Here is a 25716-nt window from a genome sequence, read left to right as displayed (position 1 = left end):
GAGAGAGAGAGAGAGAGAGAGAGAGAGAGAGAGAGAGATTGTGAGCTTCCAGCCATGGGTGCTGGGAACTGAACTCAGGTTCCGTGCACACATAGTAGGCAATTTTAACTACTGAGCCATCTCTTCAGCTCCAGGAGAATCATTTCATATTATAATTATAGCTGCAGTGAATTTTTGTGCATATGTTTTCTCATATTTTTCTACTATGTATAGATATAGACACTCAGAAGTGAAATTGCTGAAGAAAACAGGACTAGTTAAGCAGTGTAAAATCAATAGTCTTAGCAGACTGGCATTTTATTTTTATATGCACATTCCATTTATTTTTGAGATTTCATTGATAGGATGCTTTATGAACAATAATCGATACTTTAATATAGTTAATTTTAAAACCAGCTTCAAATCATAGCAAAACCTAGATTCACATTATTCCACAGTGACAGTTATATTCATTAAAATGATGCTGGCACATTCCAAGAACAGTCTGTCATTTAGACCTTGGAAATAGAAGGTCATTGTAAACTATAGTTGATGTTTTCTTTAGGGGAAAAAGAACACCCTCATATGAGGAGTCAATATTATCGTCTAATAGCATTCATATCATGCCCTGAAGAATCACTTAAATAAAATATGAATCTTCTACACTTCTGATCTCTTTCAGATACTCAACTCACTAGCCTGCCCCTTCACACTACTTCATTTGAGAAATAGAAAACATAGCAGTCCTTCAAAACTCTCAGATTCCCAGTGGTGGAGGATACTTTGCAGACAATAAAAGTACCCAAATCATGTATTATTCAGATGACATCCAAAGGGACACTTCAGCAAAATCATTTCACCAACCCACATGTTAGTGGAGCAAATTTACTTTAGAGTAGCATGCGTATTTACTAGTTACTCTAAGAACATTTCATTCTTATGCCTCAATTTTCATGAGCAGTAGCTAGAAGCTCTTTCAAATCACACTGCTAATTCTGATAATCTCCCTGCAGAGGTTTGATAGGTGAAAGTGACAATATTGAAAATTTCAAATTGGAGGCAGACACATGTTTACTATGTTCCCTATACAAGATAGATTAGATTTCAATTTCTCTGTAATGCTTAAAGATCTAATGCCAACAGCATGGGAAAAATGAATTCCCTTGTTTTCATGTTTTCCTCACCCAGCCAATAAGCCTGCTAGTTTAATGTTTAATGTTTTTCTGGGTTGTCTCAGGCAAAAGTAATTAGTAACTGACCATCTTTTTCCACTTGAGTACTAATAGAATTAATAAGTCATTTTAATCACTTCAATATATTTATAATTTCCAACTCTATACATGTATATATGTGTATATATGCATATGTATTTATGTATATGAATTTATGTGAGTATGTGTGTAGTGTATCCATGTATGTGTGGATGGGGGCATGTGCCTGTGTGTGTGCACAGAGGTCACAGAAGTGTATTGTGTTCTATCACACCCACCTTTATTTCCTTGAGTCAAAATCTGTTAATGAACCTGAAGCAAAGTCGTCAAACAACAAACCCTAGCAACCCTCCTATCCCTCCCTTATCAGAGCCAAGATTACAGGCACTTGGTGCCTTACTCAGATTTTTTATGGGAGTGCTGGGGATTTGAACTTGGGTCTTGCATAGCAAGCATTCTCACCTGCTAAGTCATTTCCTCGGTCTCTCAAATATATTTTCTTATTGCAATGTTTTGGTCTGGATTATTTCATCCAAATTTTACTACCTAGAAGAAAAATTCCATGTTTATATGGAAAATACTTGGAGGCTGTCCCATAAAGACTGGAAATTGACTCCTTGCCAAATTACTCAAGCTTTCATTACATCATGTCTATTCAGGAAAATACAGTGGTTGCCACAAAGGATTCAATGATATGATGACCAAGGGCAAATAATAAAATACATATGAAAGCCTTTAGTCTAGGCACCATACATGATAGGAGTTCGATATATGTAGGCTGCAGAGATGATATTGCAGCCTGTAAAGCGCTCACCTCACAACCAAGAGTGTCTGCATTTCATTCCAAGAAAACCTCTACAACCAACCACTGGATGTATTGGTAATACCAACACTAGGGAGGCATGACAGATGGATCTCTAGGACCATCTGGCCAGCTGTTTCTGCCAAGTAGATGGGCTCCAGATCAACAAGAGACCTTGACTTAATGAAGGGGAACAGCATTCTCGAAAATTACACCCTCAGTTTTCCTAAGGCCTCTACAAACATGTACACGTGCCCTTGCACAAACATATGCACATACATACATGTGTGTGTATATGCCAGGTCTGGCTTGGCTGTGTGAGGGGAAATGTGACACAGTTCCTGCCCTTGGAACATTGCCAGGCCATTGATCCCCACATGTGTTGATGACTGCTGTTGGCCTGACACTGGTCTGCTGTCTCTACTATTTTACTTTCAATCTTTCTTTTCAGAGCTAATCACTCCATAACAAACGAAACAGATACGGTTCTCGGGAATGAGGAACAGAGGTGGCCATGAGGCTGTGGAGGAAGAGGAACAGGCTTTCCACTTGACCTTTAGGGTCATGTGAAAGGACCTAGACAACAGAACCACAAAGGCCATAAAAGCCTACATGGTCCTTTGTAGAAATAGTTCATTGACAGACTCGGCCTTGAATTTGAAATTATGAGGCGATACATGTACCTTCTGGTCCAGTGACTGCTGCGTTAATTAGCCAGGGTGAAGGTGGAGACATCAACGATTGAGAGCTAAAATAGTCACAAACAGAAAAGGCATGGACAGGAAGAGAAATCTATAAAATACAAACAAAGAAGGAATTTGTAAATGATAAGCAGGTTTATCTTATAGGAGAAAGGCTTGTATATGTTCTAGAAATAGATAGTATTAGGAGGAGAGCACAGGAGGCTATAGAATTTCTAGGAGGAGGAAACAAAAATTAGGGAATTAAAAGATGATTTACAAGCATATAAAAAGTAAGTACTTCATTCTCCTGGCTACTTGAAGAATTGGAGATGACCCTGCCTAGAGAGATATTAGAGAGCTAGCTGCTTTACTTGCATAAATTTTAAAACTTTGTACCAAATCATTTTAACCTTAGTAGTCTGTCGCCTTTCTGTTCTTACATGAAAGTAGTTACTAAAGACTGCTGTCTGCTGTACCAGGAAACCACAAGAGCTGTGCCCAGCACCCATGAAGAACAGGCTGTGTAAAGACTATAAGGAAATGTGCTTTTGCTGTGTGTTTAGTTTCTGTTTTAATAATGCAGAGGTTGGTACTACTGATTTGGGCTTAGAAGTTTTGTAAATTTAAGAATTTCTAAAGAATCATTAACAATGATCAAAGCCTTTATGGCGTAATTTTAATAAATAAAAGGCTGGGTTCAAGCTCTCTGGTCAGAAAGGAGAAGGAAGTAGAATGATGAGAATCCTCAGGCAGAGAGAGCACCTGAGCTGACATCTGGCATCCACTACTGACACCAAGTCATTAGTGAATCAGCGCAGCTCCTTTTCTTCAGACCCTCCTCATACTGAGGCTGGACCTTGGCATGTGTGCTCACAAACTTCTATGCACATAATAAAATAAAATTATAATATACTATTATTAACAGGCCTCAGTAAATACTGGCTACCAAATGGGCATGATGGTGCAGATGTTTAATCAGAGCTCCCAGTACTTGAGAGGCAGACATAGGTATATCTTTGTGATTTTTGAAGCTGGACTCATTCAAATTCCTTGAATTTAACCAAATTCAAGGAAAACCAATGTACAAAAGTAAGGCCTTGTCTCACTTCCAAAGACACCACCACTCTGGAAACTAAAGGCTCAAGTGATCTTCTCTCATTGGCAATATTTATACAAATGTCACACATTGACTCCAGCAATGTAATGTCCGTGACTCCACAGAAGGTGCTGGACTTTCTGCATTTGCTACTTTCCCTGGTCATTCGTATGTATGCCCCTCTCAGCTGATTTTAATAATTATCCTTTCATTGAAATAAGCCAGAACTGATTACAGAAGCTTTCGGTGAATTATCCGAGTCTTCCCAGAGTACTGTAGAACCACAGGGAAATTTAAAATATCCCCAACTCCTTCCAAACTTGCAATTTGTGTAAGACTATATTGTATCATCGAAATTTCTTGTGCTACAACTTCCACACTTTCAATGTATACATGTAAACTGTAGCTTTAAAGTGGATGTGACTTGGCTGTTTTATATGTATCAGGATGACAATGAACTAAATGATTTGTGATGTCACTTATTTCTATATTAATACCCTGACTCTTGCATAGAGTGCCTAGCTCCTTGTATGATTTATCAACTTAGTTTTCATAACCAGTGAATATGTCTTCTACCTTTTCATCATTTGTGTGAAGATAAAACTCATAGTCTAGGAAAAAATAGGTCAGTGGTTCACAGGACTTGCTGCCCTTCTAGAGGACTTCAGTTTGATTCCCAATATCTGTATTAGGTGGCTCACAACTGCTTACAACCCCATTTCTAGGATATCTCATCCCATCCTCCAGCCTCCATGACCGCCTGCATATGTGGTACACAACACACAAATATACATAATTTAAAATAAATGTGTACTCTGGAGACCTGCAGCCATCAGGAACAATCATGTGAGAGCCCCATAACCCATGCTTCTGCACTTCAGGTCCCCCAACAAGCCCAGCATCTGTGAAAGCCTTCTCTGACCCCTGCACACTTCATCTTCCACTCTACACCTCTACCAGCAATTCCAAAGCCTTACAGCCATCAGGAACCATCAACTCTGTCTGCATTTCTGTAAGCCTACTGCCACCAGGAACTACCAGCCATACCTGCAACCCCAGAGGCCTGCTGCCATCAGGAACTAGCAGGACTGCCCACACTAGGGACAACCAGATGGCTAAAGGTCAGCATAAGAACACAATCAACAAAAGCCAGGGCAGTAAGGCACCAACAGAACCCAGCTATCCTATTACAGCAAGCCCTGGATACTTTAACACAACTGAAGCACAGGAAAATGACCTTAAATCTAATCTTGTGAAGATGATAGAGTCCTTTGAAGATGAAATGAATAAATCCCTTAAAGAAATAAAGGAAAATACAAACAGGTAGAGGCCCTTAAAGAGGAAACTGATAAATATAAAGAAATAGAGGAAAATACAATCAAACAGGTGAAGGAAATCAATAAAAAATGTTCAAGATCTGAAAATGGAAATAGAAACAACAATGAAAACACAAACTGAAGCAATCCTGGAGATGAAAAACCTAGAAAAGAGAACCTGAACTACAGAGACAAGCATCATCAACAGAATGTAAGAGATGGAAGAGATATTCTCAGACTTAGAAAATATGATATAAGAAATAGAGACATTAGTCAAAAACATGCAAAATCTAAAAAGTTCATGACACAAAACACCCAGGAAATTTGGAACACTCTGAAAAGACCAAACATAAGAGTAATAAGAATAAAAGAAGGAGAATATTCCCAGATCGAAAGTCCAGGAAATATCTTCAACAAAGTCATAGAAGAAAATTTCCCTCAACTAAAAAAAGAAATGCCTATAAATGTACAAAATAATTACAGAAAACTGAACAGATTGGACCAAAAAAGAAAGTCATCCAACCATGTAATAATCCAAACACAAGATTACAGATCAAAGAAAGAATATTAAAAGCTGCAAGGGATAAAGGCTGAGTAACATATAAAGGCATATGTATTAGAATTACACCAGACTTCTCAACAAAGACTTTAAAAGCCAGAAGGCCTCAGCAGATGTCATGTAATCTTTAAGAGATCATGGGTGTTACTACCATACCTAGCAAAACGTTCAATCACCATAGATGGAGATAACAAGATATTACATGACAAAACCAAATTTAAATAATATCTTTCCCACTAATCCATCCCTACAGAGGATAATAGAAGGAAAATTCCAACAAAAGGAATGTAAATACATCCAAGAAAACACATGAAATAAATACTTCCACACCAGCAAAATTAAAAGGAAAGAAACAAACACACACAGCACTACCCCCACAAAGTGCTACCACTGACATCAATATGTCAGGAATTAACAATAATTGATCATTATTATCTTTCAACATCAATGGACTCGATTCCGCAATAAAAGACACAGGTTAACAGAGTATAATGATAGCAGATAGATATTCTGCTGCATACAAGAAACACACTTCAGAAAAAAAAAGATAGATATTACCTCAGAGTAAAGAGCTGGAGAACGATTTTGCAAGTAAATAGACCCAAGAAACAAGCTGGGGTAGCTATTCTAAAATTTAATAAAATAGACTTCCACCCAAAAGTATTCAAAAGAAATAGGAAAAGACACTTCAGAGTCATCAAAGGAAAATTCTACCAAGATGATGTCTCAATTTTAAACATCTATGCACCAAATGAAAGGGCACTAACATTCACAAAAGAAGCTTTACTAAAGTTCAAATCATGCAACAAGCCGCACACATTAATATTGGGAGACTACAACATCCCACTCTCACCAAGATCATCAAGACAAATACTAAGCAGAGAAATAATGAATCTAACTGACTTTATGAATCAAATGAACTTAACAGATATCTAAAGAGCTTTTACCCAAACAAAAAAAATTATAACTTCTTCTCAGCACCTCATGGAACCTACTCCAAAGTGACCATATAGTCAGTCACCAATCAAGCCTCAACAAATACAAGAAAATTAAAATAACTCCTTGTGTCTTATCAGACTACCATGGATTGAAGCTGGACTTCAATAACAGAAACACTGGAAAACCTACACACTCTTGGAAATTGAACAACTCTCTACTCAATGATCACTGGGTCAGAGAAGAAAGAAAGAAAGAAGTTGAACACTTTGTAAAATTCAATGAAAATGAAGACACAATACACTCAACTTATGGAACATAATGAAAGCAGTGATAAAAGTTCATAGTACTAAATGCCTTAATAAAGAAATTGGTGAGCTGATTTTTGACAAAGAAGCCAAAACCACACAATGGGAACAAAGAAAACATCTTTCATAAACTGGTGCTGGTCTAACTGTATGTCTGCATATAGACGAATGCAAATTGATACATATTTATCACCCTGAACAAAATTCAAGTCCAAGTGAATCAAAGACCTCAATATAAAACCAGATACACTAAATCTAATAGAAGAGAAAGTGGGAAATAGCCTTGAATGCATTGGTACAGGAGAAATCTTCCTGAACACAACACCCATAGCTCACACACTAAGAGCAACATTAATAAATGGAACCTCATAAAACTGAATAGCTTCTGTAAGGTAAAGGAAACAGTCAATAGAGAAAATTCCAGCTTATAGAATGGGAAAAGATCTTTACCAACCCTACAACAGACAGGGATTATATTTAAAGTGTATAAAGTACTCAAGAAGGTAGACATCAACAAACCAAATAACCCAATTAAAAATGGGCTACAGAGCTAAATAGAGAATTCTCAGCAGAGAAATCTCTAATGGCTAAGAAACAGTTTTTTTTTTTTAAACTTTAACATTCTTAGTTATCAGGGAAATGCAAATCAAAATGACTCTGGGATTCCACCTTATACCCATCAAAATGGCTAAGATAAAAAACTCAAAGAACAGCACATGTTGAGGAGGATGTGGAGCAAGGAGCACTCTCCTACACTGATGGTAGGAGTGCAAACTTATACAATTACTCTGGAAATCAACGTGGCAGTTTTTCAGAACATTGGGAATAGCTCTATCCCAAAACACAGCTTATAACAATCCTGGAATATACCCAAAAGATGCTCCATTATCCCACAAGGTCACTTGCTCAACTATAATCATAGTAATAGCCAGAAACTGGAAATATCCCCTATGTCCACTGAAGAATACCTATAGAAAATGTTGTTCATTTACATAATGGATTATTATTTAGCTATTAAAAACAAGGACATAATCAATTTTGTGAGCAAATGGGTAGAACTAGAAAATATCCTGAACACTTTAATTGAACTACAATCAACAGACCCAAAGAAACCAAATGACAAGGAGGGCCCAAGGAAGGATGTTTGAATCTCATTCAGAAGGGGAAATAACATAGACACCAGAGTTAGGTGTAGTTAGGGAACTGGGTAAAAGACAGGATGGGGAGATTAACAGGGAGTGAGATCAGGTATAGGGAGAACCCATGGGAGAGAAAATTGAAATGGGTGTGTGTGGGGGGGCATCATCTCTAGGACTTGTCAGAGACCTGAGATGGGCAGACTCCAGGAAGTCTATGGGTATGACCCTAGATGGGATTTCTAGCAGTAGAGGATATGGAGCCTAAAGAGGCCACCTCCTGTAGCCAAGCAGGACTCCCAGTGGAGGGATAATGATAGTAACCCAACAAAACCTTCAACCCCAAATGTGTCATCCTCACAAGATGTTCAAGGAGAAAGATAAACCAGAGAGTCAGAAAATGGCTAGCCAATGATTTTCCCAGCTTGAGACCCATCCTATGGACAAGAACCAATCACTGACACTATTTTTTATAGGATATTTTCTTTATTTACATTTCAAATGTTATCCCCTTTCTTAGTTTCCCCTCTAAAATTCCCCTATCCCCTCCCCTCCCCCTTGCTCCCCAACTCACCCACTCCCACTTCCTGTCCTGGCATTCCCCTACACTGGGGCATAGAGCCTTAATAAGACCAGGGGCCTCCCCTCCCATTGATGACCTACTAGGCCATCCTCTGCTACATATGCAGCTAGAGCCATGAGTCCCACCATGTGTTTTCTTTGATTCATAGTTTAGTCCCAGGGAGCTCTGGGGGTACTGGTTAGTTCATATTGTTGTTCCTCTTATAGGGCTGCAAACCCCTTCAGCTCCTTGGTACTTTCTCTAGCTCTTTCATTGCAGACCCTGTGCTCCATCCAATGGATGATTGTGAGCATCCACTTCTGTATTGGTCAGGAACTGGCAGAGCCTCTAAGGAGGCAGCTTTATCAGTCAGCTCTCAGCAAGCTCTTGTTGGCATCTGCAATAGTGTCTGAGTTTGGTGGTTATTTATGGGATGGATCCAGTCTCTGGATGGTCATTCCTTTAGTCTCTGCTCGGAACTTTGTCTCTGTTACTCCTTCCATGAGTATTTTGTTCACCCTTCTAAGAAGGAACGAAGTATGCACACTTTGGTCTTCCTTCTTCTTGAGTTTCATGTGTTTTGCGAATTTAATCTTCAGTATTCTGAGCTTCTGGGCTAATATCCACTTATCAGTAAGTTCATACGATGTGTGGTCTTTTGTGATTGGGTTACCTTACTTAGGATGATATCCTCCAGATCCATCCATTTGTCTAAGAATTTCATAAATTCAGGTTTTTTGTTTTGTTTTATTCTGTTTTTTTTTTTTTGAGACAGGGTTTTTCTGTGTAGCCCTGGATGTCCTGGAACTCACTTTGTAGACCAGGCTAGCCTCAAACTCAGAAACCCACCTGCATCTGCCTCCCAAGTGCTGGGATTAAAGGTGTGCGCCCCACCACCTGACCATAAATTCAGTTTTTAATAGCTGCTACTCCATTGTGTAAATGTACCACATTTTCTGTATTCATTCCTCTGTTGAGAGACATCTGAGTTCTTTCCAGCTTCTGGCTATTATAAATAAGCTATGAACATAGTGGAGCATGTGTCCTTATTAAAAGTTGGAGCATCATCTGGGTATATGTCCAGGAGAGTTATTGCTGGATCTTCCTCTAGTACTATGTTCAATTTTCTGAAGAACCACCAAACTGATTTCCAGAGTGGTTGTACAAGCTTGCAATCCCACCAGCAATGGGGGAGTGTTCCTCTTTCTCCACATCCTCAACAGCATCTACTGTAACCTGAATTTTTGATCTTAGCCATTCTGAGTAGTGTGAACTGGAATCTGAGGGTTGTTTTGATTTGCATTTCCCTGATGATTAAGGATGTTGAACATTTTTGTAGGTTCTTCTCAGCCTTCGGTATTCCGAAGTTGAGAATTCTTTGTTTGGCTCTGTACCCCATTTTTAATGTAGTTATTTGTTTTTCTGGAGTCCAACTTCTTGAGTGTGTATATATATATATATATGAATTGGATATATATGTATATATACATATATATATATATGTTGGATATTAGTCCCATATAGGAATTAGGATTGGTAAAGATCTTTTACCAATCTGTTGGTTGCTGTTTTGTCTTATTGACACTGTTCTTTGCCTTACAGAAACTTTGCAAGTTTATGAGGTCCAATTTGTCGATTCTTGGTCTTACAGCACAAGCCATTGCTGTTCTGTTCAGGAATTTTCCCCCGTGCCCATATCATTGAGGGTTTCCCCCACTCTCTCCTCAATAAGTTTCAGAGTCTCTGTTTTTTTTTGTGGAGTCCCTTGATCCACTTAGACTTGAGCTTTGTACAAGGAGATAACAATGGATCAATTCGCTTTCTTCTACATGATAACCACCAGTTGAGCCAGCACCATTTGTTGAAAATGCTGTCTTTGGTATCTGTGTAGAAAATTGAATCACCGACACTATTAATGATACTCTATTATGCTTGCCAACAGGAGCCTAGCATAACTGTCTCTGAGTGGCTTCCTCCAACAGCCAATGAAAACAGATGCAAAGACCCACAGCCAAGCATTACATAAAGATTTGAGATTCTTATGGATGAGTTGGAGGAAGGATTGAAGTCCCTCAATTAGCTACAAACTCTACTGGAATATCAACAGAATAAACTAATCTGGACCCTTGGGGGCTTTCAGTGATTGAACCACCAACCAAAATGCAAGCAAGCATGGGCTGGACCAAAGCTACCCTGCACATATATATAACCTATGTGCAGCTTGGTCTTCATACGGGTCACCCCAATAACTGGAGCAAGGACTATTCCTGACTCTGTTGCCTATCTGTGAATGTTGATCTCCAACTAGGCTACATTGTCTGGCCTCATTTGGAGAGGATGTGCCTAGTTGACTTGATGTGCCAGGGTGAGTTGGTACCCAGGGCAGAACCCTCCCCTGCTCAAAGGAAAAGGCAAGCTGAGATGGGGGAGGCACTGTGTGAGGGGAAGATAGAGAGGAAAGGGATGTAAAATGAGTAAATAAATGTATGAATGAAAATTTAAAAAATAAAATCTGTAAAGAGAAAACAGTTCAACACATTATAAGAAGATCAGTGCAGATGGTTCCTGGCTGACAGTGACTTGAATTATGATTTGGGCTTTAAAACCATGCAAAAGTGAATACCTATTCAGTAGAGACAGTACTTCAAATTTGGATATTTTCCTGGGTTCAGGGTATGGAAATGATTCTGTTGGAATTATGTCAAGTATCTTCAGCTCCCAGCCAACCACGTGACCATGAGGGGAACCAATTGGTGCCACTGAGTAAGCTGTGTTTACTAAACTCAGATGTTAGACAGGTGAGTGCACCTGGCATATTTATCTTAAAAAGTTATAAATTTATTATGTATGTGTATTGTGTGAATGCACATGTACACCCCTGTGCAGGAACTAACAGGGGACAAAAGAGGCTGTCCTATACTCTGGAACTAAAATTATAGTCTGTTGTGAGATTCTCAATGTAGTTGCTAGAAACCAAACTCAGGTCCTTTACAAGAGTAGCAAGAAGACTTAACCACCGAGCTGCCTTCCCAGCCCCTTGGCTGAATTTCTGATATATTCTTTTCACCTTTACTGGGTTTATTGTAGCCATAACCACATCATAATCAAGAATCTTTTTTCTATTTATTCATAATTAAGCATAATAAAATCAGGTTGGAACATAGGTTAAAATAAAATAAAAAACATGGATGTACATGTGCATACATATACATATATACATCACAGAGAAAAGAAATTTTCATAAAGGCTGTGTGTGAAAAGTCATCCTGGTAATTTCTAAGAACACCAAAAGTTTGGATGCCTGCTCTCAAAGATGCTTTTCAATTGATTATGATTGGATCCTAGTCTTTGGAGTTTCTTCAAGAGACCATGATGACTCTCAGTGGAGCCAGGAGTAGAATTGCTCTTCTGAAGCTTGTACAATAGGTTTTTAAGACAGCCTGTTTCTTCTTCGTCTCTTATAGAACTTGAAACAGACAGAAACTGTCTGAAATTCGTTCTGTGAGCTAATCACTGGAGGTTCTTACAGCTTACCTCTTGATGCTTGGACTAGTTGCTCAAAGCACCTCCATACTCTGAACAGAAAAGGGCTCTCAGGTTAGTTAGCACCGCTGCTGCCTGCAACCAACAATACAAAATCTTCTCCCACCATAAATTCTGAATAATAATGCTTAATTTATAAAATACAGAGCTTATTTGCTGTCTGCATCCAAGATATTGTTGGAGAAAAGCAGGGGTGCTGTAAGAAGCTGGTTCTTGAAAGCATACAAAAAAACTCATCATTTTCCAATTAAGAAAATGTTTCCTTACCACCTGTGCCCCTGTATTAGTCATTCCTCCTATCTAGAAATTCAATATTTGTCTTCAGCCTTTCCTGTACCCATTAAATCCAAACCCACGCTTCTTTTAATTAAGCAGAGTTCTACCTGCAGCATTGCCTATTCACATTCTTGAAGAACTCTGAAGTTTCAGACTCAGCTCCTCAGACTTAACATTTGTGGGCTGACGTCACTAATTCAATGAGTACCAACGGCTCTATGGTCCCTGTAATGCTTGCTGTTCTGTCTACCGTGTTTGGGCGTTTATTGTCACTCTCCTTGTCATTCCTAACAGATTTTATGCTCTCTTGCCCTTTTGGTTCTTCGTACACAGATTGTCTATGGCAGAAAAGTATCCTTGGACTTCTTGCTGCTTCCTCCGTCCTAGAAACACAGCCTATACTCCAGAATCCAGAATGGGAGTGGGATTTTAACCAGTAAGAACACAGAATTCTGCTGCTACCAGTCCACTAAGATGTATGGAAGTTGACTGTACTCTAGATCCATAGGAAGGCATGAAACTCTGAACTGTACTAGGCATATTGCATAAAAGTATAATGGTTACCTTTTAGGGCTAGAGCAAGACCACCCAGGTTAGACCTCTGTTTTTTTTTTTTTTTTTTTTTTTTTTTTTTTTTTACTACTTAGTCCTAGAGTGTAATGTTCATGTGTTTACTTTCTTCTTCTTCAGTAAAATGGACACAATAATAACACATGGGAAACATGCTTAGTATCATGACATAAAACATTAGGTTCTCAATAAGTATTGTTTTCCACTTTTCCCCCATGTACTTACTGTCTTTGCTTCAGACATGTACTGATGACCAAATTAAGCTGACGAGAACAGGCTTTACAGAGAAGAATCTTTCTCTTTTCCTGTTTATCTTACAGCTGAAATATTCAGGGCTGAAGCCTGTAGCTTGGACTCCCTGTGGGAATTTGAGCATGGAGTCAACAGAAAAACTGAATCAAAGAAATACAGAAATGACAGCTCTTGGTGACAAAGCTGGTGCCCCTGGCCTCTGCAGCTAGATTTAACTCTGAAGTTAAATTGATCATTGCACTTTCCATTTGCTCATGACAGTTTAATCTCTTCTTGATTCTAAGCCAGTTTAAGTTGAGTTTCTATAACTTGTGATCAGAAGGTCTTAATTGAATCAAGTCAAAGATCAACTCTCTTCGGGGACAGATAGCAAAATATTTCTTCAATTTTTTGAACTACATTTCCAAAGCAACTCCTTGTGTATAAAGCCTGGTTGGTATATTGATCTTTGCCCAGAGCAGAGCATGCAGGCATGTGCCCAATATATGGGTATGAGCACCAAAGAGCAGAGACTATGGGTCCTCCCTTCCTCCAACTATCTGGAATGGTTTGCATCAGAGCTGGACTCTTTGAGAACCTACTGAGCACATGACTTATGGACCAGGTCCACAACTGACACTTTAGTTCCCTGTACATCATTTGGACTCCAACAGTCCCTTTAAAGACAGTTTATGTTCTTGGGTTGGTTTTAACAATAGTTACAAATCTGGAAAAATTAATGATATGCAAAGCAGACTGAGAAGTGACTATGGGGTTATAGTTTCGAGTTTTTGAGACTATGCAGAGGTTAACACTTGTTCAAAACCCAAACAAAAGTCTATTTACATGGAGATTATTTATAAAAACTCTCAGAGTTTCACAGGGCCAGGTGGTGCGTAGCTTCTACCATTTTTAAGTCAGTAGGAATGATATGAATGTAGAAATATGGAAGGAAGGTGTTGTGCAGGAAGATTTACTGATGAAAAATCATATATCTTCAAGAAAGAGCCAGGTTCCAAGAACAAACTGTAGTTAGAGTATGGAGAACCCTGATTTCGTTCTCTCTCTTTCCCCAGGCTCCTAGTAGAGTTGCTTGTGGGCTAATGAACTTGCAAGGAAGGTAGCAGAGAGCACAGTAAGAACAAGTCAAGGGAATGTATCTGGAAAGGCAGCAGGAAGGCCCACAACATCAGTAAAGTGATGGTTGTGTTCTCGCCCCCACCCCTGCAACCTCGCATGCAACCTCCCAGATCAATTATATCATGGTATTTCCAGAATTCACTGGAAAAACAATTTGAGTATTCTACAGGAAATCAAGGGTACCATGTTTTATGGATAATAGTGAAAAAGTTGTACACAGAAAAACATTTATTATAAATAATAACTTTAGCAAATCGGCTTTCTTTTTTTTCTTTTTCTTTTTCTTTTTCTTTTCTTTTCTTTTCTTTTCTTTTTTTTTTTTTGGCAAGGACTTATTATGGATACCAGCCTGGTTTCAAACTCTGATCCAGCTTCTTCTACATCCTGAGTACTTTAACTACACATAAGCAACAAACAGAAAATTCTATCACTGCGTACCACTGCAAGTATATTATAAGGAGACTGCTTTTATATGCTGGTATATATGTTAAAGCAAACATGATGCAAACATGCCAAGGACTGGAGTATACTCCTGTATCTGTGTGTTAATGGGAGTGTTGCTAAGTATTATTTTATATGTAAATTATAAGTATATAATAATATATACAATTCGATTTGTTTATGTAAAATAGGAATTAAATATAATTCAGAGTTTTTGTACTTACTCATGATAAAAGATTTTGAAGTTCACGTGTGTGAGTGTATGTGTGTGTGTGTTGTACAAACATGAGTATTGAGGTTTACTCAGTTTGTTTATGTGCATATATTTAGAGATGCTGGAGGAGGACATCCAGGTGACTTCCTCTGTCACTCTCTGCCTTCTTGCCTTGAAACAGGGCATTCCACTGAACCAGATTCCCCCTATTTGGGCTAGGTGGATTGGTTAGACAGCCTTCAAGAGAAACATGTTTCCCTCCTTGAATGCTGGAGTTGCTGACACATGCAACCATGGCCAGACTTTTTCACATGAGCTATGGAAATTATAATTCAAGTTCTCATGCTTGTCAAGTAAGCACTGTTACACACTGAGCTATCCAAGTCAAGGATAATTTTTGTTGTTGTTGTTTTTATTGGATATTTTCTTTATTTACCTTTCAAATGTTATTCCCTTTCCTGTTTCCCCCTCTGAAAAACACCTTCCCTCTACCCCGTTCCCCCTTCCCCTCCTCACCAAACCATCCACTCCTGCTTTCTGGCCCTGGCATTCCCCCACACTAGATGATACAGCCTTCATAGGAACAAGGGCCTCTCCTCCCACTGATACCCATCAAGGGTATCCTCTGCTGCATATGCATCTGGAAATATGGCTCCCTCCACGTGTATTCTTTGGTTGGTGGTTTAGTCCCAGGGAGCTCTGGGGGTACTGGCTAGTTCATATTGATGTTCCTTCTACTATGGGGCTGCAAAACCCTTCAGCTCCTTGGGTCCTTTCTCTAGCTCCAAGGATACTTTTTAAGATAGCATCATGACTCTTTATGCCAATGTAAAAATGACCATTTATTAAAGGCTTTACCTCATTAAGAGTGAGAAAACCAGCAAGATATTACTAGCAATTCAAAGGTGAATGAAAAGAATAGATGTATTTCCAGATCAGGGATATTTGAGTAAGAAAATAAATCTCCTTCTTGGTGAGGGAGGGATGTCACATAACCTCTAAGGTTCATTGCATACATACAGTCTGGTATTATATATTCACATTGCTTCTTTACAACTAACAGAACTTCCCAGTCACATAAGGCTGTGAAAGATGCACAAACCCTGCCTGTAGAATCATGTGATCTGAATAGAATCCCTATGGAGTTGCAAAGCAACCCAACCTGTCTTCAGATATATTATAAGACTTCACAAGGGACTGGAGCACAAAATCGCCTCCTCCCACTTGAGAATCATTGCTCTAAAAAATGTACAGTATTCCACTGAAGAACACTTTCTTTTGTGTGTAGATTGGTGGATCAAACTGAGGTTCTTGTATATGCTAAGCCAATGCCTACCACTGAGCTACACTTCCAGTCCTCACATTTCTCCTACTTTTGTTACTCTATCTGGAATGTTCTTCTCCTATATCTTTTCTTGACCCTTGCCCATACTTTATTCAAATATTTTCTCAGACGTCACTTCTTCTGAGAAGTGACCCATCAATTTATCCCAAGTAGAGTCTGCCTCTAGAGTTGCTCTCCTCTTTATTCTTCTGTCCACATATTTATTTCCATCAGGTGTTTTTCTCCATTGCCAGGCATCCTCAGGTCCAAAGATTTCTGAAGATAGAAACCTATTGAATTAAGTGGACTAACCAGGGAAGACGTGGCTGTAGGGCCGTGAGCAACTGAGCCCATTGGTGGGAAACAGAGGAAGAGGTGAATGCTGGTGCCCAGCTTCCCTGCTCATTTTCACACAGTCCAGGACTGCAGGCAAGGAGATGGTACTGCCCATATTTAAGGTCGGTCTTCTGTCCTCTGTTAATCTGTCTGCAAGTCCAATCACAGGCACTCTTAGAACTTTGTCTTCTAGTTCTAAGTCCAGCCAATCTAACAGTAAAGATTAAGCACCATCTTTCCCAATGGTCGGCTAGTAAATATTTATTATGTGATTGCCTACAAATGGTGGGAGTATTTGGTTCATTATACTTCCCAATATCTGTGGTGTAAATATACAAGTGACAAACTTCAAGTTACCAATATATTAGTGGTCACAGCCATCAGCTCAAACAGGTATAATTTTTCCCTAGCACAAGGCTGCTTGCTACTGCTGGTGCTGTTAAGATGTAAGATCTATATAGTCTGGATGCACTGAAGTAACATGCAAGGCTTTTTTGTTGTTGTTGTTTTCAGTGTTCTATTGCTGTGACAACACACATGACTATATTAGCTCTTTAAAAGGAAAGCCCTTAATTGGTGTTATGGTTTGTATATGCTAGGCCAACAGAGTGGCTGAATTAGAAGGTGTGGCCTTGTTGGAATAGGTGTGTCACTGTGAGTGTGAGCTTTAAGACACTGCCTAGCTGCCTGGAAGCCTGTATTCTGTTAGCAGCCTTCAGATGAAGATGTAGAATTCTCAGCTCTGCTTGTTCGTGACTATCTAGATGTTATCATGCTCCTACCTTGAGGGTGATAGAGTGAACCTCTGAACCTGTAAACTGGCCCCCAATTAAATGTGGTTCTCTCTCTCTCTCTCTCTCTCTCTCTCTATATATATATATATATATATATATATATAGAGAGAGAGAGAGAGAGAGAGAGAGAGAGAGCACCACAGTCATTTAGTGGCAGTGCTTATTTGCTTCACAAGGTAAACTGGTCATTTCTGCACCAAACAGCTTGGGTTAACAGAGCCTTCAGAAGCATTTTATATAATGGCTATATAGCAACCATTAATGAGAAATAACAAGCAATGTACATTGGGTATGTACTGACATGTAACGAGTAAGCCAGCACTTTGTGGCTGTCATTTAGACTTACAAGTTTTTATCCCCGGATGAAGATGCAACTAGCACAATGGCATCAAATTGTGCCAAGCAAAACTCAGCCCATGTAGGCACAGTTTCTGCTTCTTTTCCAAACAGCTATTAGCAGATTTCTCCAGCAATCAAGCACCCAGTTTGCTTAAGTCTATTTGAGAAAATGTTTTCTCTTAGGATTCATTAAAATTTCCAACACACATCTCTCTTTGAACTACTGTGACATCTGTTCATACTGCACACTGGGATGTAATTGGCCTTTATTCAGGTGTAATTGATGATTTACATTATTAAGTCTGTCTCAGTTTGGCTCATTGCCTAGGGACAATTGAAGCTGACACTAACATTGTGGCAAGATTTAGGTCACTAATGGTGCCTCTTTTTTTTTTTTTTTTTAACAAACTCAAAGCCAGTGAATTGAATTTATTCTAAAACCTCATTTATCTTTAGAGATAACAACAGTTTTCTCCTCAAATGATGCAGGCAACTACTACAATAATGATAACCATGCACTGTAAAAGTCATCTTAACAATCTAAACCATACCTAAATTAATTTTAAAATCATCAATAAAGGTAAATTTAATAATTTATTATTAGAGATGCAACTCCCCTTAAAGCAGTGGTTCTAAATCTTTCTAGTGCTGTGACCCTTTAATACAGTTCCTCAACTTGTAGTGACCCCAAGCCATAAAATTACTTTGTTGCTACTTCATAACTGTGAATTTGCTACTCTTATGAACCACAATACAAATATCTGATATGCAGGATAACTGATATTCAACACCCACAGGTTGAGAACTATTGCTTTAAAGTGTAGTATTACAACCCCAAACATTTTAAAACTCCACCTTGAGAAATATGCTTTCTTTTTACAAAGAGTCAATCCATGAATGTAGTATAGAAAAGAAGAATGGAATAATCACAATCTTTTTAATGAAACTGTGGAACTAAGAATTTAGTAGCATATTCCCACTATTCCTTTTCCAAGGGAATCATTGCCTCCATATAGTACTGACCATGTATGTGTGCATGTGTGCATGTGTGTGTGTGTTCCATATGCTACACCTAATGAAATAGCACTTAAGCTTTGTTCATGGCACCACTGCCTAGCCATGATTATTTTCCCAGAATTTACCACACATCTCATAAACCTGTTCCCAAAAGATGCCCTAGAGAGATCAAGCTAATTTCAGAGAAATACTGTACCGATTTTCCTGGGGATCAGTACCCAAGAACCTGGGGTTGTACAGTACAGCAACTGCCTTCACCAGATGTATACTTGAGATTGATTTTGACCACTAGTCATCTTAGTTTCTATTGGTGCCTACCTACATCATGCCTCTCATCATTGTGCCTCCTTGGTGACAGCAGTACCCACACTACAATCCCCATTCCAGTTAGCCCTTGCTCCTGCCTCTCAGCTTCTTTCTTCTTGCCTCCCAGTCTCCTTCATTCATGGGTGATGGTGGTTAATTCCAAGAAATGATTTCTTACAGCTAAAGTTTTTGCCTAGACTCTGGGCATTTGTATTTTCGTTGTCTATCTCCCTCCACCATTCAGTGAAGATGGAAAAGGAGGCATTGAAGATGCTAGGCTCATGCCCTTTCCATCAATGATAATTTTGAGGACACAGAGAAAGGCTCAGAGATGCAAGAATCATGAGTAAGAGTCACTTTAGAAATGATCTTTCCCATTCTAAGAAGGAACAAAGTATCCAGACTTTGGTCTTTCTTCTTCTTGAGTTTCATGTTTTGCAAATTGTTTCTTGGGTATTCTGAGTTTCTGGGCTAATATAAACTTATCAGTGAGTGCATATTATGTGTCTTTTTTGTGATTGGGTTACCTCACTCAGGATGATATCCTTCAGATACATCCATTTGCCCAAGAATCTCATAAATTCAGTGTTTTTAATAGCTGAGTAGTACTCCATTGTGTAAATATACAACATTTTCTGTATCCATTCCTCTGTTGAGGGACATCTGGGTTCTTTCCAGCTTCTGGCTATTATAAATAAGGCTGCTATGAACAAAATACCCATGGAAGGAGTTACAGAGACAAAGTTTGGAGATGAGACAGAAGGAAGGACCATTTAGAGACTTCCCTGCCTGGAGATCCATCCCATAAACAACCATCAAACCCAGACACTATTTGCATATGCACGTAACATTTTGCTGACAGGACCCTGATATAGCTCTCTCTTGTGAGGCTATGTCAGTGTCTGGCAAATACAGTAGTGGATGCTCACAGTCATCTATTGGATGGAACACAGGGACCCCATGAAGGAGCTAGAGAAAGTACCCAAAAAGCTAAAGGGATCTGCAACCCTAAAGGAGGAACAACAATATGAACTAAACAGTACCCGCCCCCCCCCCCCCGCCCCCGAGCTTGCGTCTCCAGCTGCATATGTAGCAGAGGATGGCCTTGTAGGCCATCAATAGGAGGAGAGGCTCTTGATCTTGCGAAGATTATTTACCCCAGTACAGGGGATTCCAGGGCCAGGAAGCAGGAGTGGGTGGGTTGGGGAGGCAGGACAGGAGGAAGTTATAGGGGCTCTCAGGATAACATTTGAAATGTAAATGAAGAAAATATCAAATAAAAAATTATCTTCCCTAAGTTTCAGTTTTTCTAGACCATGGAAAGAAAAGGACATGAATGTACTTCTGCTTTGAGCTTGTTGATGAAAGTAAGTATGGTTAAGCATGATAAAATAATTAGAGAACAGATTACACGTGAGCTTATGACATGAGCAGAGATGTGTGATGAATTTGTATCTTTGTACTTGACAAGAATCGAGCAAACTTAAAGAACATGTGACTGGAACGCTAAACCAGTGGCTCTCAAACTTGAACATTAGCAACCCTTTCAGGGAGGTCCAACATTTTGATATGTATAACATGATGTCATCATCCCCCAGTGTGTTGGGCTGCCCATGCTCTTAGGTAGCTTGGGAGACATGTGGCCACAGGTTAGACACATCCGCAACAATTTGTCAAAACACAAATTATCAGACGCTGAATTCATGATTGTGCAGGTCTTGGAAGGAGCTTGAAAAATAGCAATTTTTCCAGGACTTGGTGATGCTACTGGCACACACCCAGGGATCACTAATTAAGGAACTCTGTTTTAAACCAGTAGTTCTCCATTGTGTCTACATAGCACATTGACATGGTTTTTAGGAGTTCAAACATCAATTACTTTGCTTTTCACTCTTCATAGGTCCTGACCTCTGGGGTTAGGTGTATGTATTGTATGTATAGACTGAGCTTCAGGACTGCTGTAAATTTGTCCTGGTTAGAGTTTCTATTGCTATAATAAAACACCATTGCCAAAGCAACTTGGAGAGGAAAGGGCTTATTTCTGCTTACAACACTCCTCTCAAACTCCATCACTGATGGAAGTCAAGGGCAGGAACTCATAACAGGAACTGCAGTGGAAACTTTGGAGGAATGCTGCTTACTGGTTTGTTCCTAGTGGCTTACTCAGTCTGTCTTATTACACCATTCAATACCACAGTCCTGGAGGCACTGCCTCACTGCCTCCAGTTAGACAGGTCCTCCCACATCAACCATCAATTAAGAAAATGTCTTAGTCTTGCCTACAGGCACTCTGCAGAAGCATTTTTCCAACTCAGGTTTCTTTTTCCCAGATAACTCTAATGTGTGTCAAATTGATACACACAGTAAGAACCCAACCAACCAAACCAAACCAAACAACAACCCCATTAAAAACATAGCCAGGACAAAAACCCAGCAGAGTTGCATACATCCAAGATCCAGCTAATTTATTTTTAAACTAATTTATTGATAGTTGTATTATACCATAGGCACACTAGGCAGGCAGAGTTTTGCTGTGTATGCATATAATGATTCATCCCCTTAAATGCTCTTGGTACTTCAGGACTATGGACCCAAAGATGGATTGTTCTAGGCCAAAAGTAGAACAATCACTTGACAACCTGCCCAGGTTCAGACAGCCATATCTTGGATGGTACTAAGTGACTTTTATGACCTAGGTATAGGTTACATGGATGTTGTAATCACTGGGAGACTTATAAAAAAAGTCTGCTTTGTACCCCAAATGCTAAGGCAGAACTTTTCTTTTCTTTTCTTTCTTTCTTTCTTTCTTTCTTTCTTTCTTTCTTTCTTTCTTTCTTTCTTTCTTCCTTTCTTTCTTTTCTTTTCTTTTCTTTTTTCTTTTTCTTTTCTTTCTTTCTTTCTTTCTTTCTTTCTTTTTTTTTTTTGAGACAGGGGTTCTCTGTGTAGCCCCAGCTGTCCTAGAACTCACTCTGTAGACCAGGCTGTCCTTGAACTCAGAAATCCACCTGCCTCTGCCTCCCAAGTGCTGGGAATAAAGGCGTGCGCCACCACTGCCCCGTGAGATTTTCAACTATGAATACTCACTGGGATCATCTGGGGACTTTGAAAAAAAATTCTGTAACTCATCCCATGATGACTCTGATAAAATTGGCCCTTCAGAAAAAAGTTCCTAAAATCTCTAGGGGATTCTAAAATGCAGTCAAAATTAAAAAGGGCAGTTGAAACAAGACTCCTCATGATGTATTGACCCCCACCTATTGCTTCCATACTCTGCAAACCTTTCAGGGATTCTAATCTGTGGGCAGGGTAGGAAAATCACCATTATAAGGGAAGTAAATCAGTGGGGGAAAAGCTAACAAAACTGAAGATATAAGCTTCTTGTTCTTTTTGAAGTATAGATTAACATAAAGACAAAATCCTGAAAATGTGTTCTAGAATATTAATGGAATACTTGACATTTTATTTTGCAATTTAAAAATGTCAGATAAAAGTGTATGCATTTATGGGCTGACATCTATACATTACAGGAAGATTTAATCAAGGTAATTAACATAGCCACCACTTTGCTTTTTGTAATAATAAAGTGAACAGACCTATTTCAGCATATTTGAAATATAGAATACCTTATTTATATTATCATGGCTATAGGAACTATGGTCACCATTTTGTGTGACAGAATACCTAAAATGTTCTCTTCTTCTAACTGAATAATTTTTTTTCCATTTTTTCCTTTTCACATGTATGTCTGGGTAGTAAACTTGGATATGTATATATACTCAAGTGTGTGTAGGCTCATGTGTGTGCCTGAGTGTGGAGGCCTGAGGCTAATGTCTAGAATCTTCAATCATTCTTCCACTCTTTTTTAAGGCATGTTCTCATCAAACCTTGAACTCACCTATACAGCAGTGATTCCCCTGTCTCCACATTCTGAGGCTTGCGTTATAGGTGAGTTTTCATGCACATGAGGCAATTGTATAGGTTCTGCACATCTAAATTATAGTTCCCTTGTTTGCAAGGCGAGCTCTTTAACTGCAGAGTTACCTCCTCAGGCCCTATAACTGAAAATGTGTATGCTCTGTTCAATATCTTTTTTTTTCTCCATCCTTCCAAGCCCCTGGGTCCCTGGTAACTACTTTTATATTCTGTTTCTATGAGATTAACTTTTTGACATTCTATATACAAGCAACATTCAAAGCCATGAATCTCTAAGCATACATTTTTTTCAATATATCGAATCCAATCCTGTATACTGATTCTCAGTGTTTGAGGCACATATAGATGGCTTCATTTGCTATCTTCGTCTTTATTAGACTCAAAGATAGCGTTCTGCTCATTGTGTCTTTATTCTGTGGTGAGGTGATTCCTTTAAAAATATTACTTGAAGTCATCCTCAGCCACTTACTCTTTGGGGACTGTCTGACATGACATAAATGTGCATGATAGATACTTGGCTCTAAAATCTGAGTATAAGTCACTTCCCAGAAGAGCCCAAGTAATGCATAGATTTCACAAATGACATTTCTTTTATGTCAACACAACCTCCAGCTTTCTTTTACTGAAAGATAATCTAAGCTCCAAGCTGAAAGTAGGCAGTGTCCTGAAACTGAGTTCAATAATGATTTTACAGTTTAATGGTAAAGCATTTTGACAGAACAGCATTTTCTCTATCCCAGCTACCCCAATAGGGTGGACACACATACAGAGACGTGTATGTGTGTCTGTGTGTGTATCTTTGTGTGTATGTGTGTGTGTCTGTGTGTGTGTGTGTGTGTGTGCTTTCAGGTAGCATAATCTTTTGAGTACTTGATTTTACTAGAGAAATAAGGAAATTATTCAACTAACACTATAAGTTTTTTTTTTATCTTCTGCTTCCTCTTTATCAAAACTGAATCAGTCCTGGGCAGCTGTATATGTTGCATTTTATTAAGAAGCTGCAGTTTACAAGAATTAAATTTGTTAACTTTTACCCCAGGGATCATGAACTTTAATTAGTGTTGGGATGGTTTTAGCAAAGTGGCTTTGTTGTTTTGTGGGCCCTGAATATGCAACACAGGAAAATCTCATATAGTTGATGTTGGCCATTCAAGGCAACTCAAGTGAAGGCCTTCCCTGCCATTAGCAAATACTCCCTGCGTAAACTTTGTATAATTTTTAAGCTTTGTAAGCCCTCAATGCAAGAAAGTGGCCAGGTCTCTCACCACCCCAGACTTTCCTTAAAGTTCTTAGGGTTATTCCCTAAAGGCCTTAATGGCAGTTCCAGTCTCAAGGCAGGAGAATGTCCAGACCCTGCCCCTTCTATACAGGGGGAAAAAAATCTCACAATTCCCTGAGCTTGCCATAAAATCAGACCGCACAATCCCTCCAATCCCAGGCCAAGCTGGAAACCTCCCCCTCCCCCCAAGAACCCCTAATAAAATTCCTGTTTTCTACCTAGTTTTCTCTTGTGTGAGGTTTATTGTGCAGTGTGACTTTGTAGAATTCCTTGGCTCCCAACTGCCAAGTTACCTTTCCAAGGTATTTTATATTATTTGTGACTACTGTGAAGGGTGTTGTTTCCTTAATTTCTTTCTGTTTATCCTTTGTGTACAGAAAGGCCATTGACTTGTTTGAGTTAATTTTATATCCAGCTACTTTACTGAAGCTGTTTATCAGGCTTAGGAGTTCTCTGGTGGAATTTTTAGGGTCACTTATATATACTATCATATCATCTGCAAAAAGTGATATTTTGACTTCCTCTTTTCCAATTTGAATCCCCTTGATCTTCTTTTGTTGTCAAATTGCTCTGGCTAGGACTTCAAGTACAATGTTGAATAGGTAGGGAGAAAGTGGGCAGCCTTGTCTAGTCCCTGATTTTAGTGGGATTGCTTCAAGCTTCTCTCCATTTACTTTGATGTTGGCAACTGGTTTGCTGTAGATTGTTATTATGTTTAGGTATGGGCCTTGAATTCCTGATCTTTCCATGACTTTTCTCATGAAGGCATGTTGGAATTTGTCAAATGCTTTCTCACCACCTAACAAGATGATCATATGGTTTTTGTCTTTGAGTTTGTTTATATAGTGGATTACATTGATGAATTTCCCTATATTAAACCATCCCTGCATCCCTGAGATGAAGCCTATTTGGTCAGGATGGATGATCATATTGATGTGTTCTTGGATTCTGTTTGTGAGGATTTTATTGAGTATTTTTGCATAGATATTCATAAGGGAAATTGGTCTGGAGTTCTCTTTCTTTGTTGGATCTTTGTGTGGTTTAGGTATCAGAGTAATTGTAGATTCATAGAATGAATTGGGTAGAGAACCTTCTGTTTCTATTTTGTGGAATAGTTTGAGGAGAGTTGGAATTAGGTCTTCTTTGAAGGTCTGATAGAACTCTGCACTAAACCCATCTGGTCCTGGGCTTTTTTTTTTTTTTTTTTTTTTTTTTTTTTTTTTTTTTGGCTTGGAGACTATTAATGATTGCTTCTATTTCTTTAGGGGAGATGCAACTGTTTAGATCATTAATCTGATCCTGATTTAACTTTGGTAACTGGTATCTGTCTAGGAAGTTGTCCATTTCGTCCAAGTTTTCCAGTTTTGTTGAGTATAGCCTTTTGT

This window comes from Mus musculus, chromosome X (assembly GCF_000001635.26).
Source record: "Mus musculus strain C57BL/6J chromosome X, GRCm38.p6 C57BL/6J".
NCBI lineage: Eukaryota > Metazoa > Chordata > Mammalia > Rodentia > Muridae > Mus > Mus musculus.
This window is presented reverse-complemented; position numbering follows the sequence as displayed.